A 17,948-nucleotide genomic window follows, 5' to 3' on the forward strand; every position below is an offset into this window, starting at 1 on the left:
GATTACACAGCCAATTTTGAACTGAACAAATCAAGCCTTTTGTTCACTCAAATGTTCTGTTTCACAATGCAAAAATTCCACCTGGTGATGGGCAGGATTGTCATACACACTAAAACCCCCCTACAGATATTGTTATTCAAAGTCATTCTGTGATGACATTCATTTGCCCTCTCTGCATCCTCTGACCTTTGTTTCCTTTTTTTTGATTTACCAGAAATTCCTTCCCACTCCAAGCCCTCCATGCAGGACTGGCCATGCACAAGTAAATCACCAAGCAAGTGAAGCAGAGGACCTATATCTTAACGGATCTCAGTGCTGAGCAAGAACAGCCATCCTTCTGATTCACACCATCAAAGCTCTGGTTTCCATAAATCTGATTTCTGCAGACTTTTTCCTGCTGATCAAAGTATCACTCAGTGATAATATGGAGAAAAAAGGGAGGATTCTTGGCTTCCAGATGGAGACATAACAGCATTCAAAGTTAACAGATGCTTTTGTTTTATCTGAAAATGATCTCAGCTTCCACCCTCTAAATTTTTCATGCTAGGGGGAAATCAGACCAAATCAGTGAAACAGTCTGAGAAGTGGGAGGAGAGCTATGTTTCCTTTAACCTAGCTACTATTAAGAGCCCCAGTCAGCTCTGGCACATCCATCTCTTCTTACTGCTGTGAGCATTTAGAACAAGCTAAAGCTCTTTTCCTCTCTGCCTTACTCCACATCATGTTCAGAGCAGCTTTAAAGGTTGTTATGTCTTCCCCCAGTCAGATATAGCAGCTAGGCCTGGGGCCAGGAGTCTGGCTCATTGTTCAGAAATGTGATTCTGATTTAGACTTTGTGATGGGCAAGGGATCTGTGCTAAGTTTCCTTGGGGAAGAAATGATTTTGGCCAAAGCCTTTGTAACACAATGCAAGGTAAACCTCAGAGCTGGAGAAAGAGTGATAGGAGTTTTGTCCAGTCTCACTTATAAAACTTCCAGCACTGTTACAACTTCCATCTGTATCACAGCGATAGTGCATGTAAATGATAATAGACCACCACTGTGTTCACAACTATGAAAGGGCACAGGAACCTCTGGACACATGACCTGCAGCAAATGATTCACACTGACCTCATAGCTGTTTGCCTCGACTTTGGGAAAGGATTAAAAATACATGGAGAGGAAGGAAAGGGGCTCCGTGCTGGTATCCTACTTTATGCAGGCCCTTTCTCCTTGGAAACTGTAAATGTGGAAGAGGAGAGAGACAGGCAAGTTCCCCTTCCATGAGCCCTGTCTCTTTGCAGACTCGGTGGCATCTTAAGTGGATGGGGACAGTGAAGCTCAGTAAGTCAGGATGCTGAGTATTAGAAATAAAGATGTAATTATTTGAGCTGTTTGCATTTTGATTATTATCCTGATTGTTAAAAAATTATAGAGTATTCTGTTTTCCATTAGTCATTCCGTATTCTTTCAATATTCTCAGGAAAGACAGGAAAAAAGAAATTTTATAAGCAAAGAGAACCTCAAGTATTTCCAGGGTCTTCTGGGTAAGTTTCCAGGTGTACAATTACAAACTACAGCAACTGTAAAAGTAGTCAAGATGTTGAGAAAGCTGAGATATGTGCTTCCCAGTTAGACTGGGTTACACTGCACAGAAATAAACTTTGATGCAGGAATAGAGCCCAAGACTCTCTACCAGGCTGCTGTACCCCAAGCTTTCACTTTTCCTCATCATTCACACTAGATCCTAGCTCCTATAATATCACCTAATTTCAAGAAAGAGCATGTTTAGAGCTGAGAAAGTAAACAGTGGTCTCTGAACTTATGGGGTTTTTTTTTGTTTTTGTTTTTGTTTTGGTAACTAATCACTCTGTTTTGCAAAAGATGACAGTAGCATCATTTCCTTGGGACACTGTGCTTTCATGGTTACCTGTGCCAGCCTGGAGGTGAGAGGATTTGAGACTTTCACTCAGACAGATAAAGATATTTTATGACCATGTCTGTGTGTACCTGCTCAAGAAAGGAGATGAAAGTTAGCCCCACAACATCAGTATGCCCATTATTTCTAGCTCTAGGTAGGATATGATATTTTGTGCTTTAAAAATGAGGTCCTTGTGTAAGGCATAGTCTGGATTCATTTACAAACTAAGAATTTAGATTATTCTCTTTCTAAAAGTATCTTATTGGATTTCAAATTTGATTTAAAAATATTTTAATTGATAGCTCTGTAATTTATGCTTCACTCCTCCTGACCCATACTGCTGCCACCAGACTACCATTCTGCAAAACAGGTGCCTGCCTTCTTCTGGTGGAAGGCCAGAAAGGGGATAGAGAGACAGAGCAGGTAAGAAGCAGGGCAGAAATTGACTCCCAGAGCGGTTTTGTTCAGCTAACAGCAAAAGCTAGCAATTAATAATTAGTCTGTAAACCCAGTTGCCTGATTACTCCATACTACAGTGTTTCTGGTGTTTTCTCCATCTCCAGCAACATAATTTTATCCCAAGAGGTACTGAAGGTACTGAAACCCACAAATTCTCACATTGCAGTTAAAGCTCTTAAGTCCATGAAGAGGCAAAGGTACCAGGCAGACACATTTACCCATAGGGAGATACAGCACAGGTAGCAATAATACAGGGTCTCACTATTAAAAAATCACTACAGCTAATGAGATTAAGCTCTCTATTTATACGAGGAAACTACTTGTAACTTAGTTCTATACCTGTAACTGCAAGATAAATTAATGTATTTAATTTACCCACAATAAAATAGCATTCATTAAAAACAACTAAAAGAGAGAGGACCACAAGTAGAGGACAAAACAAGTGTGCACTTACAGCCTCCGGGGCCAAAGAAGCCAGGGGATCCCAGAAGGGCAATTAGCTTTGCTACAGTGACAGCAGCTGCCACAAGACACACAGCCCTGCCCATTGGAGAAAATGGGACAACGCTGCTGTGAAGCTGGGTGGGGTGAGATGAGTCTCTCCTCACACCCCAGCTCCCCTTGGAAGAAGAGGATTTTTCTGCAGACTGACCTCTGCCATAAGAACTCCTAGGGAGCCACATGCTAACATCACTTTAAAATATTTTGCCTTTCCAAGGGGGTTGCTTCTTTATCCAAGAAGAGGAAAATGGAGTATCTCCATTTGAATTCTTTCAGACTCATTACTTTTTAATTAATTTTGGCTTTGTGACACTTTCATTTCCCTACCTTGTTGCTCTTTCAGATTTTGCCTCTTCCCCCAGCTAGCTGTCAGAGCCAAGGCCCACAGGCTCTACCCAACAAGTCTTCCTTTTTTGTTTTCCTCCTTTTCTTCGGTCTGTGCTTACAGACTCTCACCTTGCTAAAATACAATGGGAGAAGATCACTCCTTATTTTGGCTCCCATATTTATATTACCATTATAGAAACAGCCTCCTGAAAGACAGAAGAAGCCTGGGGGTGTTTTGCTTCACACGTTATACAGTGGGATGCATTGATACCTCCACCACAAATGTATTCAATAAAATACCATTTCAGGCCTCCAGTCAGCAGGTCCTGACAGGCTGAGGAAACCATTCTGCATCAGTTGGCAGGTCCCTGTCCCTCTGGTCCCCCTTGTATTACGGCCAGCAGGGTTTTATGCTCCCCAGCATAGCTCATCCAACTCCTTCCACTTCATTAATGCCAGTAGACACTTGTAAAAACATAGACTGCTTTGGGCTGATCCAGTCCAACCCCCTTGCAATAAGCAGGGATATCTTTAACTTAAGTCTTCCTTCTTTCTAGCCTGAATCTTCCCTCTTTTAGTTTAAAACCACTACCTCTTGTCCTGTTAGAATAGATCCTGCTAAACAGATTGTCCCCATCTTTCTTATAGGCCTCCTTTAGGCTACAGTAAGGTCTCCCTGGAGCCTTTCCTTCTCTTGGCTGAAGAACTTCATCTCTCTCAGCCTTTCTCCATCGGATCATCCTCTGATCACCTCCGTGGCCCTCCTCTGGACTTGCTTCAACAAGTCTTTCCTGCACTGAGCCCTTCAGACCTGAACGCAATACTCCAGGTGGGGCATCACAAGAGTGGGCTACAAGCAGAGAATCATCTTTGTTGACCTGCTGGCCATGTTTTGGTGCAGCCTGGGGTTTGGTTGGCTTCCTGTGCTTTGACAGAAGAACTTTCACAGTGACAGCTATGGTGGACGCTGGATCATCTAGAAGGCTTGATGCTTGGAAGGTATTAAGCCTTGACTCAAGCTGAAATACATGACTCAGGGTGCCAGGCTCTATTCAGTACTATGTCTGACAGTGTGCAAAAATCCTGTGTACTGCAGACCTTCAAGAAAATTTTAACCTACTACCTGGGTGTATCTAGATACAAATCTATTTTTCAGTGAGTAAAGGCAACCTAAAAGAATAGCAGAGTGTATCAACATCTCAGTCTTGTATACAGCTACTTGTATAACCTTGATTTACTTGAATAGATAACCTTTAGCAATTCCTCAAACAGCAGCATAGTTCTAATCTGAATAAATTTATAGTTGTCACTCTGGATTAGAGCTTCTTAGAGAACATCAGAAAAAACAAACAAATATAAACCAAAATTACCTTTACTTTTGAAAATGCTACCATTGGATGCTTCTCAGTTAAACTGTTTTATGAGTGATGTCTACCACACTCACTGATCCCAGTGATACTTTCACTTTCAGAATCACTAGCATTTGCAGATATAAATATCACAAAATGCATATTTCAGTTATAAACTATGAACTTGGGCAGACTCACAAGGACACAACATGGACATCTCATGATTGAAGCCTCAAAACCCTTGAACATTCTTATACTTCGAGTCTACACTTAACATCTCAAAGAAGTCCTTTGAAGAAGCCCCATATAAGCGGAGACAATCCCTCCAGACAGCCATGCCATCTCCTTTCATGGAATGATATTTTAAAGCGCCTTGGTCATTTACCTAAATTCTTGGAATAGAATCTCCATAGCCTGATTCATTTGTAACACTGCTTTTTAAATCAAGAATATCGGGAAGAATCAGAGCGCTTGGTGAGTGACAGCTGACATTTCTGTTACTTCACTGTGCTTTCTTGTGTTTCTATAGCTATGCATTACACTTCTAAGATTGTCATTAGTATTGGAATATACTAAATACATAATGCATTCAAAATACAACAAGCTGAAAGTGAAATCATTTTTGTACGCAGTAGTATAAAAACATTAAAATGCTTTTAATAGTGATGTGGCTCATTCCAAAAGGAAAAAAAAACAAAACCTAACTTTTTTACAGCATACACTGGATTGTAAATTCATGTTTTTCACATTAGAAGAGGACATTCTGCAATCTTGACTAAAATGACAGTTCGTGGGGGAGTAATTCTTGCCAAGTTAACTGAAGAGGAGCCTGAATTCTCATCAACTGAAACAGGAAATGAGAGAGGAAGAGTGTTTTGTTTTCTTGTTTTCCTGCATGTCTTTTCAAGATCAATTATTTAACCCCAAATTTAGATCTATTTGCAACTAAGCCTGGTTGAAACAACTGAATGATTTACTATTGTTTAAAAATAAATAAGACAACTGAAGTATACTATAATTTTATGGCTATTTTGTTCCTTAATTTTTTTTATTTTTAAACTTCGGTAGAAAGAGAACAATTCTTCCTCTAGCCTCTTGTCACCAAAAGGCCAAGATCAATTCAGATTCTGCTAACTAACTGTGGTCAAATATTTCTTGACTAGAATGTTTTTCTTTTTCATTAAATGGTATTTCAAAACAGAGGGGTAAAGGAAAAAAAAGATGCTATTACTGTATGTACATAATCTGATTGCTAAGTAAGCAAGGAATATATCACAAGAAAGGCATTAATTGGAAATGGCATCAGTATTCCTCTGTTTTCAGTTAAATGCACTCCACCTGAATTCCCATGGCACAGTTTTCAGTGGAGGAGGGAGATGTACTCTGTTTTAGTAAAAGTCACATTTTTTTTGACACAAGTCAGGCTTCATAAGAAAATTAGTAATTACTCATTTCAGGTGCTTGGGTGGGTGCAGATATGTCTCTTGAACTGTCATACAACTCGCTTGTCACCCACCCCAAGGAACAGATGTGAAGCTGCTCTGGTCTTTGTCTTGAATACCTTTCCTGTCCAAGGTAACGTCTTCTTTTCCGTAGTCTCACCATTCTCCATTCCTTTCTGCCTGGGATGAAGGAGTTGGCTGGCAAGCCAAATGTGATTATGCTTGGGCTCACGGTTCCTGGAAGGGCTTTTTTTGTGGTGATGCATTATCTTTCCACACTTCAGCTAGCTGTACAGGAGCTCCTCAGTATTTATGAATCACCCAGACAACCACATGTGGTGGAAACGCAAGAAAAATGTTACAAGACTTTATTATTTGCCAACTTGTTGCATCATCATAGAAAGAATTGGGTGGAAATAAGTTCCTTATGAAACTTTTTTATCTGACACTTCAGATGTCTATTTTGAGCAGCGTCCAGCATTTTGGATCCAGGCAACATCCAGTCTTCTGTCCCTCAGTTTGCAAAGAGCTGGGTCCTGCACTGATTTCAACCCCTCACCACAAGCCAGAGAAAGGCTACAGTAGCTTTCTAGAGAAATGAGATTGAAGGGCATGGCCATCTAAAACACCTTTGATGTAAAAATGTTTATGAACTGCTGGAAACTTGGTTCTACATTTCAGTCAGTGAGGTAACACTTTCTACCATGACCTGGTTGACATGCAAAATCAGTTCTTTTCCAACCGAAAATCCAAAGCTGTACATAGAGACAGCAAGTCAGCACCACCTTCAAACAGAAGAACTTGCTTGTCACAAGCAACCACCATTGCAGCAGTTGATAGCCAAATACAGTCCTTTTCACAACTCCAGACCTCTATTTTGTCCAGAGAGATTAAATGCTCCTTCAACAGCATTTGAGAGAACGAGGAACCGAACAAGTTTATGAGCCTGTTACTTCAGCTCTGCCAAAGTTAAAAGTTGTGAGAACAATGTATTTTAATGTGGTGGCCATTTGGAAAACATTAAGAAGAAAACAAACCAAAACATAGAACTGGAAAAATAAATGCTTTATTTTTGTGTGTGTGTGTCAGTGAAATACAGGGGGGGAAAAACCCAAAAGAGCATGGTATATTTTATTTTATTAACTCTTGAGGACAGTTCTAGTCATTTGTGATGAATAACAAATACTGTTCCATTGTTTTGGTCCTAGAGGGCCCTGTGAAAGCAGAGGAGTTGGACCAGATGACCGCCAGAGATGCCTTCCAACCTCAACTATCCTGTGGTTCTGTGAAATGGTCAAGTGAAAGTCAAAATTTTTCCTAAGTATTTCCTTTCCCATCTCCAAGTTAATTTACCTAATTTCATCTTTCATGTCCTGAGTCCCTCTGGTGTAACATAAGGCATCAAGTATGAGATTCAGATATAAAACTTTCAATACCAAGGAAATCAAACTTCCTCTCCCATTCCCAAGACATTGTTTTTCTCTAGTTTCAAGTACTTTCTCCAAAGCTAGAGGCTGCATCTGCCTTAAATCAACTACTTCATGGGTGGTCAAGGTTTTTTTAGTTGGCTTTGGTTTTATTCTTGTAGTAGGAAGTGGATACAGTATCAAAGGGAATAGGCTTTGAAGACTTTTATTTCACATAGCCCCTTTCCTAATTTGAGAAAATTAAAACCCCAACTAAAAAAAAGGATTTATAGGTTCATAGAATACCAGGTTGGAAGGGACCTCAAGGATCATCTAGTCCAACCTTTCAGGGTAAGAATATAGTTTAAATGAGATGGCCCAGCACTCTGTCAATCTGGACCTTTAAACTGTCTAATGTAGAGGAATCCATCCATCAACTCCCTTGGGAGTTGATTCCAATGTCTAATAGTTCAAATGGCAATTTTTCCTGGCATCCAGTCTGAATCTTCCTAGTAGCAACTTGTACCCATTACCGTTTGTCTTTACCATGTCACTCTCTGTAAAAAGGGAGTCTCCCTCCTCATGATAGCCACCCTTTATATACTTGTACATGGCTATGAGGTCTCCTCTAAGCCTTCTCTTCCCAAGGCTGACAAAACCAGTTCTCTCAGCCTTCCTTCATATGAGAGGTCTGCCAGTCCTCTGATCATTCTTGTGGCCCTTCTCTGGACCCTTTCCCATCTGTTTGCATACTTCTTGTATAGCAGGGACTAAAACTGTACACAGTACTCAAGATGTGGCCTCATCACCGCCGAGTAGAGTGGAAGAATAAGATCTTTATCCCTGCTTGTAATACCCTTGCCAATGCACCTCAGCATTCTTTGCCACTGCAGCACCCTGTTCACTCACATTGAACCTTTTGTCCACCAAGACCCCAGATCCCTCTCTACAGTGCTGTTTTCAAGCCACGTGGCTCCCAATCTGAGCTGCATTGCTGGGTTATGTGTTCCCAGGTGCAAGACCCTATACTTGGCCTCATTAAACTTCACACGGTTCCTTCTTGCCTGCTTGACCAGCCCACCAAGATCTTCCTGGAGGGTAGCTCTCCCTTCTGGGGTGTCAGCTTCCCCACTTATTTTTGTATTTTCATCAGTGAACTTCATCAGGGTGCTCTTAATTCCAATATTGAACTCACTAATGAAGATATTAAATAGCATTGGGCCCAATATTGAACCTTGGAGGATCCCACTAGTGACAGCTTCTCAGGCTGAGAAAGCTATTTATTACCACCCTCTGGGTGGGGCCTGTCAGCCAGTTCCTCACCCACCACACAGACCACTTGTCTAGGTCATACCATGTCAGTTTCTCAAGGAGTCTGTGGGAGACATGTGGAAAGCCTTGGAGAGAGGTAGATAATCAATGTCCACTGCTGACCCTGTATCAACTACACGTGTCACCTTGTCATAGAAGGCAATCAGATTTGTCAAGCACGACTTAACTCCTGGTGAATCCATGTTGGTTTTTCCTTATCACCTTCTTCAGTTTACTTGTAATAGTCTCCAGAAGGATTGGCTCCATACCTTTTCCAGGGATTGACATTAGGCTAATGAGTCTATAATTACTCGGGTCCTCCTTGGAATCTGTTTTGTAGACAGGGGTGACATTAGCTTCTTCCAGTCTTCAGGCACATCTCCTGACCTCCATGATTTCTCATGTATCATAGAGAGCAGCCTTGCAATGACATCAGCCAGTTCCTTTAACATCCTCAGGTGGATGGCATCTGGGCCCATCGAACTGTACAGTTCAAGCTCCTGTAGTAGTTGACATACCAACTTTTCCTTCACTGCCTAAATGCACTATGGTGAAAATGGGAAATAAATGCAATGCAGATATATTTCTTTTTCCCACTTTGACACAATTAAGCATTTGCTATGCATTATTAGAGCAGTTTGTAGACAATTTTTTTTCACTTTTTCCCTTATTCAGAGACCTTCTTTTTCCAGTCAATTACATACAACCCTACTTACTGACTCCCCCTATTCAAGAAGTGCAAAACAATTCACAGGGTATTTGGAACAACTGACATTAATAACACACATAGTTTAAGGAGCAACGTCTCCTAAGATCTCGTTTCAAAAAGTTTTAACTTAATAATATTACTAGAATTCCTTTTAAAGGCTCTAGCATGATAGGGCTTTTTTTTCCACTGTTTGTTTTTTCTGCTTCTCATTCATAGTCTTTTATGTGACTCACAAAAATTCAACGTTCCAACTGAAATTTATTGTTGCTATCTCCCACAACACCTTGAGAGAAAACAGGATCAGAGATTTTTTTTTTTTTTTTTTTTGATAAAAAGAAGTGACCACCACTGAATGTCACCCTCAGGGCAAGAGGACAACAAGGTTGAACATGAAGCAAATTCTTCCAAACAGTACAGGAAAACACAGCTACAGATAAAATGTGTATATGCAACCACTTTTTGGCAATATATGAAACTATACTGTAACTCAAGCCTGATATTCAAGGTGGCTGGTATTTTTCCTTTCAATAAATCATATGCTACAGCTCTATGCACAGAAAAAAAAACAACCCAACTGAGCCACATTTTTGGCAACATAGTCTCTAAAAGCCATTGACTATCTCCAAACTTATTGCAACTCTTCTTTTCTTTAGCTGCTTAAGATTAAAGAGATTTAGAGAGGAAAAAAACGTCATGAATCATTTCAAATAGGATGAAATCTCCACTCTGTGTATACACTAAAAGCTTTAAGACACTGCAAGGTAAATGTTTCCTCACTTTTATTTTTATTTACTCCTACTGTTAATAGTCTGAAATCAGGAAAAAAGCCCAGAACAGATGCATAACAAAGTTCAGAGAATACATTTTGGTACTGTTCATGATTTTGGCACTAGCACAATAACAAAGTCTATTTGTATTTTGTTAGCTACAATGACAGGAATCGTCACTCCCCTGTATGATCACCAATTTTTGTACTTGGAAATCTGAAAAATCTTTTTGCAATTTGTCTATCACCACAATCCCAATGGAAGAGCAGTCAGTCTCACTTCTGTGCCAGGTGAGATCATGGAGCAGATCCTCCTGATAACTGTGCTAAGACACATGGAAAATAACAAGGTAATCAGTGACAGCCAACATGGCTTCACAAAGGGTAAATCAAGCCTGATGAATCTGGTGGCCTTCTATGACAGTTACAGTTCTGGTAGATATGGGAAGAGCAACTGACATAATCCACCTGGACTTGTGCAAGGCATTTGACATTGTCTCTCATGACATCTTTGTCTCTAAGATGAAGAAACATGGATTTGATAGCTGGCTGGCTAGGTGATCACATTCAAATTGTGGTGATCAATAGGCTTAATGTCCAAGTGGAGACCAGTGACAAGTTGAGTTCCTCAGCGATCTGTACTGTGTCCAGTGCTTTTTAGCACCTTTGACAGTAATATAGACAGTGTCATCAAATGCACCCTCAGAAAGTTTGCTGATAATATTAAGCTGTGTGGTGCAGTGGAAGGGATGCCATCCAGAAGGACCTTGACAGGTTTGAGAAGTGGGCAGTGACTACTGCATGAGGTTCAACAAGTCAGTCCCAAATCTGGGTCAGCCAAGTCCCAGGCTGGGTGCACAGTGGGCTGAGAGTAGCTCTGAAGAAAGAGACTTGGGTGTATTGATTGATGAGAAGCTCACCATGAGCTGGCAGTGTGCTCATGCAACCCAGAAGGCAAATCGTATCCTAGGCTGCATTAAGAAGACTGTGGCCAGCAGGTCAAGAGAGGTGATTCTTCCCTTTTACTCTGCCCTTGTGAGATTCCATCTGGAATACTGCATCCAGTTCTGGTGTCCCCATCATAAGGACACAGAGATGTTGCAACAAGTCCAGAGAAGGGCCATGAAGATGATCCAAGGGCTGGAACGCTTCTGCTATTAGGATAGGCTGATAGAGATGGTCTTGTTCAGCCTAGAGAAGACTCTGTGGGGACTGTATAGTTGCATTCCAATACCTGAAGGGGTCCCACAAGATGGCTGGAGAGGGACTTTTCATAAGGGTGTCTAGTGATAGGACAAGGGGGAATGGCTTTAAGCTGAGGGAGGGTAGGTTTAGACTGGATCTTAGGAAGAAGTTCTTCAGTACGAGGGTAGTGAGACCCTGGAATAGGTTGCCCATGAAGGTTGTGGATGCGGCTTTGAGCAGCTAGGTTGGATGAGGCTTTGAGCAGCTGAGTCTGGTTGAGAAGCATCCCTGCCCATGGTGGGGAGCAGATGCTCTCTGAGGTCCCTTCTGACCTAGGCCATTCTATGATTCTGTGAAGATTGTTTCCTAGGCTGATAGGTTAAACTTAATGTAGGCTACTTCAGCCCATGAATCCTATCGTCTATTAATTACCTACACAAAGATACGTACTCTGCAGAAAACCAAGAAGCTGAAAACTTGCTTGTATTGGCAACCTCAGCCTTCCTTTGACATTCGTGTGTACTGCTTAATACACATACAGGAATGAAAACAGTGAAAAAGCTGCAATGCCTTCTTTGCTTAAAAAAATGTCATAGAGACATGTCAAACTTCAAGCTACTTCATGTGCCCTGTAAATACTTAGTAATTTCGAATGCAAAAATATAAAAATATGGTTACCAGTATTAACTCAGCTGTTCCTTTTCCACCAGGTAAACACTGTTTTGGAGGGTAATAAGCCAGATTTATGCTTCTATCAAAGACTTATGCTTTACGGGAGTTAATACATTTAAAAAGCACTCAGAGTATTAATGAATGACAACCACCAAAAATGTGCTGACTCCCAACGTATCTCATCAATTTTTTAATGAAAGCATCCGATGTAAAATTTGTCTAATACAAACCAGAGGACAAGCTGTGGAGCTTTCACAATCACCTGGAATACAGTTTTGAGAAATGTCCTTTAGGTATTTCAGCATCATTCTTAGACATTAGCTAGTGCTGTAGCTACACTTCTTTCTAGTACATAATTTCGGCTTGTGGGTGAAGAAAAGAATTGTTGTCAACTATATCCTTACATTCCTCATTCAGTAGCTTCCCAGTTGCAGAACTTAAAATCAAGCCCACCATCCTGATACTTGTTTATTCAGACAATATTAATCTATTCCCAGTCTTAAAATATTTTCCATCCAAAGCTTTTAACATTTTTAAATATTTTGTTCTTCACTGCCAAATTTGTGTATTAGAAGTATTAAAATTTTAAACAAATTAACATAGATTTTAAACCTGTCTTATTTTGCATGTAAATAATCACAAGTTGTATAAATAAAACTTAAAATAGTTAATTATTCACAAAATCTAGAGTCTCCAAACAGACTTCAGAGACATTTTCACAACCCAAAAATTCACTATCTTAAAACTAGGTGTCAACAATAAAACCTAAGTCAAAAAACAATGGCCTGCCTAGAGAAAAATAAAATTTTAAAATTCTCCTTTTCCTCAAAGGCTAGACAGTGAAATTGAAAAGCAGATTCTGTTCCCAACATACCATTAAGCAATCCACCATCACACCTTCCTCCTTGCATCACCATGGTTTTGCTGGGGATTACATGAGTCACAGAAGCTTTATATAAATATTTTAAAATAGGTTTAAAACGTGCCATAGAGTTTTGTGTTACTTCATAGCATACTGCAATAGTCTTGTTTCCTGTGGCAAATACCAGCAGAGAGAATAGAGGAACTTCAGCTACACTCAGTTATTGAAATCCCCTTTCAGATCAGCCAAGTAGTTGTACTTTTGACCCATACTTCATTTCCTGGGAGGGAAATACTTGTCACAGATCAGTTAATGAGTTCACTTGGCACTGCTACATGGATGATGAAAGACTGGGGGAGGAAGCAAGTGTCATGGCACAGGACTGCAGTGCTGCTTTAAGAGAGACATTTAAGAAAAATCCTACATCTGAATATGATAAAATCATGAATCTGGAATAAACTTTACTGTTCTTCAATAATGCATTTATATATGTACTCTCAGCTCAGTTTTATTAACACAAAGAAAAAATAATTTACCTACTTCTATTTACTTATCGGTGCTCATTTTTTGCAAAATGTGTTTCTAGAACGGATAGAAGCTTGATAAAAACCTAGGAACAGAATGTTGAGTAATTTAGTTAGCACACCTCAAAGGAAACTGCTTATCAGTAGAAATGAAAGGCATACTACTTGTGAAGGTTTTACTGTATTAACAGTCTAGCAGACATGATTCAGTATTTTTACAAGGACCTTGATTAGAAGGGGGTCCTTAAACTAAAAGTTCTTTTTCATTGAGAAATTAACATATTCACTATTAGGCAGAGAAGCAGTTTACTGCTTAGCAGCCAGCACAAAGCTGGAACAAGCATTATTTTCACTAGAGCCTTTAGTGATAGAGTTTGGATTAAAGTTAAATTCAAAATTATTTGGTTTCTCAAAATAGTTTCTTCTTATCTATTTTCCTTTTTATCACCACAGTCCAGAATATGAACAATATGCTGGAAAAAAGAAGGAATAAGTAAAAATAAATCAAGTTGATTAGTTGTTTAAGCTGAAACAAACTATACTTTTAAAGGTATCTATGATATACTCTGATAGACTAAATAAAAATGGGTGCAGCAGAAACAGCACCTGCACAAGAACCTTAGTTTCACATACTAGAAGTAAGGTAGGCCTGCATTTTCGATGCTTCAGGTTATATGTTAGTTATGAGATTTCCCTCAGAGACTTCAACAACCTGTACCCTAAATTGCGGTTAAGAAATGCTTGTTTTCAGCTGCCCCAAAGCCTCATTTTTATTGGCACAAACACACACACCACATCAGACAGAACTGTACCATAGCTCAAACTGATATAGTAGCCCCACTTATTGCTGAAATTTTCTGATGTCACAGTTTGGAACATTCCTGCACAAGACTAGAAAAGCATTCGGATACATGGACAGAAATTCTTACAGTTCAGCTTCGAAATTTTAAAAATATCCCTATTTTTAAGGATAGACATGAAGATTGACATACATACATTCACCCATGGCATTTTTTTGAAGTGTAGATATAAAACAGGAATGGAAGAGAGAAAGGAGAGCTAGACTCTCCTACTGAGGACAACAGAGGAACTTTTCACTTTCCCTGTGAGAAACTGCCTAAATTCTGAAACTGCGGTTGCAGCAGCTAGTGTAAATTCGCACAAGAGCTTGGTGTGTGAACTATAAACCAGATTACAAAGTACTGGGTAAGATCCAGAGCTGCAACAGCGCCAGTTGCTTTCAACCATTTCTTACCATACTGTTACTGGCTAACAGGAGGTCGCAGAAGGGTAGGTTCTTGTCAAACGCTGTTTTAACAGTTTTGAAGTAAAAAGGGCTAATGAACCGTAGAAATGAGACAGATTTGGGACTAGTGAGTAATGCTATGGGAGTATGGCCCAAAGTTACACAACAACAAACTCTACTTCTCTTGGTGAAAAAGTGTATTTAAAATGGCCTTTGTTGGAAAAGATTGAGAGTTACATGTAGAGTCAAAAAAGATACAGTAATCAGGTTAGAACACATGCACAAAAACTCTACCACATAGGAAAAGGCTGAAGTAAAAACCAGATGCCAAACCAAATTCTTTACAAACACCTGGGACACTTGCTAACATTAAAAAATTTGGTATGTTCTTTTGATTCATGTCAAAGACATGACTAAAAGCTCATCAGGGCTCATTACAGTTTTCCTTCAGTTTCCTCTGGCAGTTTTTTGAAGTACACGACATAGCTATTTACAAGAGAAAAATATCAATGCAAAAAAATTAGAATTAAGCCAGGCAGAAGGAAAGCACAACATTCTGTGTTAAAAAAACTGCAACCCTTAACTGTATCTGGTAGGTTCTATGCCTGTGCAATTATCTCTGCAAGTTTAAACTACCTAGTGGGTCAGAAATAAAATACAATTGGCTCAGGAGAAGTAATTTAACACTAATATCTACACAAATTTTGTTAAGAAAAAGGAATTTTTCAAGTTTTTGATGGAAGAGGAAATAAAACCTTATTTAGGTATGCCTGGCATAAGACTATTTTTGATGTTTAAAGAGACAGATTGAAATGAGTGTTCTGGACAGTGTTCAGCTCATTAAGTTGTAAAGATGTCAAAGCAATTAGGGTCATATAATCAAGAATTAATGAGAAGTCTGAGCTAACACTTTTCACTATTTGCTCACTACCTGAATTGAATTTGGAAATATACTTTCTGGTGCTTCTTCCATAACAACTGAAGTGTGTTCCACCACTTCTGCTCTGGAAAGATTTAACTCCTGGAAAAAAGCAACAGTTACTTTTTCTGCTCTTCTCCCCTTCCTAACTTTCTTGGATGAAGAACCTCCTCCCAACATAAATGGAAGCGAACTAGGTTTCAACATTTGAAAAGATATAAAGGTTTATTAAATGAATCCCAATTTGACAGCTATTACATAAATTAAACAGCAATAAAATTATACTAGGGTTTATGTACAGATCACAGTGATTTTCATTGTGCAATGAGGGCTGACTTTGTAACTTTGAACAGTACTTGTACATGGGAACTAGAACAAGCAACCAGCAACATACAAAGTTAATCCAGGTTAATCTCTCAATCTAGCAATTCAAGATGATTATGCAGTACAGAAATACCTGCTACCGCTATCACTACTTACTACACAACAGAGTATTTATAAAGCAGTCAAGGTTTGCCATAGAAAAGTGCAAAACATGGAAAGTCTGTACCCAGTACAGTACACAAAGGAATCATGCTACAGTCATTGAAAGCTGAAAGAATTCTATAGCATAGGAAGCACTGCATCATAACTCTTCTGAATGGCAAGCAGATGGACTGAGGAACAGTCCTATCTTAATCGCTTTCAAAACTGCACAATCCCTGTTCATCCATTTATCATAGTTTAGTACCTATATTTGATACATTTCAATGACTTTCTACAGTGGAAGATCACATTAGTTAAAGCTCAGTAGCACATATATTCATTGATCAAGCTAATTTACAGGAAAATCTACAGCATGTTCTCCATTGAAATCATGAAGCATTTTTATCATTTGGTTATAAGGTAATTTTTACAATGCATGTTTATCGCTTAAAACCTCAAACTGAGCAATTAAAAATATATATAGATAGATGTATAAAACTCAAAAATAAAGGTTGTTTTTTAATGTTTTAACATTCTTGTTTACCAAAGCAGAATACCAAAGGCCTATGGGCTCTTGCAAGAAAACAGTCCTTACACAACAACAGCCTTACACAACAACAGCAAAAACATGTTAACAGAAGCAACCATGAGAAAATGAGAGACTTGAACAGAAAATAAATATATTCTAGCCTGATTAAAAAAATACCCCCCCAAAACAAAAAACTCAAAAACAACAGAAACCTCACCCACCAAACAAGCAAAAAAACACCATTTAAAAAAACCCAAACACAACAATGAAATACCACACATAAATCCAGAGTTCTTGGTGCAGTGTGTATTGGGTGACTTCTACATGAGCACGCAGACAGAACTACATTAGCGGGCCATGGAAGTCCCAGCAAAGACTTAAGACAAACCAGACTGGTTTGAGTAAAAATATAAAATAAGCAGGTAATAACAGCTCATTAAGTTCAAGACTGTAGAGAAAATAACTGATCAATTGAACAGATGCTTAAAAATGTTTTGGATTTTATTTAGTTGCAGATTTTAATGAAAACATTGAAAGCAGTTTTGTACTAGAAAGCATGTTGACGAGGTCAGTAGTCAGGCCTATGTACACACGGCTCTGGAAACAATATAAAATCGATGGATTAACATTATTAATAAGATAATATTAGTTTCTTTAGTCTCTATCATAATGAGTGTCAGTGCATCCACTGCCAGCAATGGATAAGATCAATAAAAAGAAAATTGACTCTTTCCTGTTGTTCAAGCATTCAAAAACTTCTAATCACCAACATGCCAGATTAATCAAATGCAACTTCATTTCCTCAGCTTTGAAGACTTAAACACAGTGCAGTTTCTAAATCTGACAAAATATTTTGCACACTTACTTTTTGCAGTGTGTACATTTTTAAATAAGAAAGTACATAGATTCCATAATATATTGTGAGTTTACATATTGAAACAAGCAAACAAACCCTGAACTGTGCTCCCCTTAGACAAAGTAAGCTGTGTTTTATGTGCTTCAATCATTCCAGTTGATGTGGAGTAACTAATTCCACAGATAAAAATACAGTGGACCAGATAAGATTTTTTCAAGAGAATAAGGTGGGGTTTTTACTAGGTTAACGTGATAATTTTCTATGGATTCTTCCTGTATTTCATTATACATTCCTACAAAGTACTTACCAAGTGTCAGTTGGGGCCATAAACTTGTTGCATCTGAATAACACTAAGAAGACCTTGTGATATTCCAGAATTACCACCTTGAAGTATCCTGATTTTGTTACACATTGTGCATTTTTTTCAAAGAGTTATGCACATATAGACCTGTGTTATAAAGAACTAGATCTAACACCCTAGAAACTGCAAGTTCTCAACAGTACTTCTGCACTGTTTAGA

The sequence above is a fragment of the Indicator indicator genome, chromosome 1, assembly GCF_027791375.1.
Source record: "Indicator indicator isolate 239-I01 chromosome 1, UM_Iind_1.1, whole genome shotgun sequence".
Classification (NCBI taxonomy): domain Eukaryota; kingdom Metazoa; phylum Chordata; class Aves; order Piciformes; family Indicatoridae; genus Indicator; species Indicator indicator.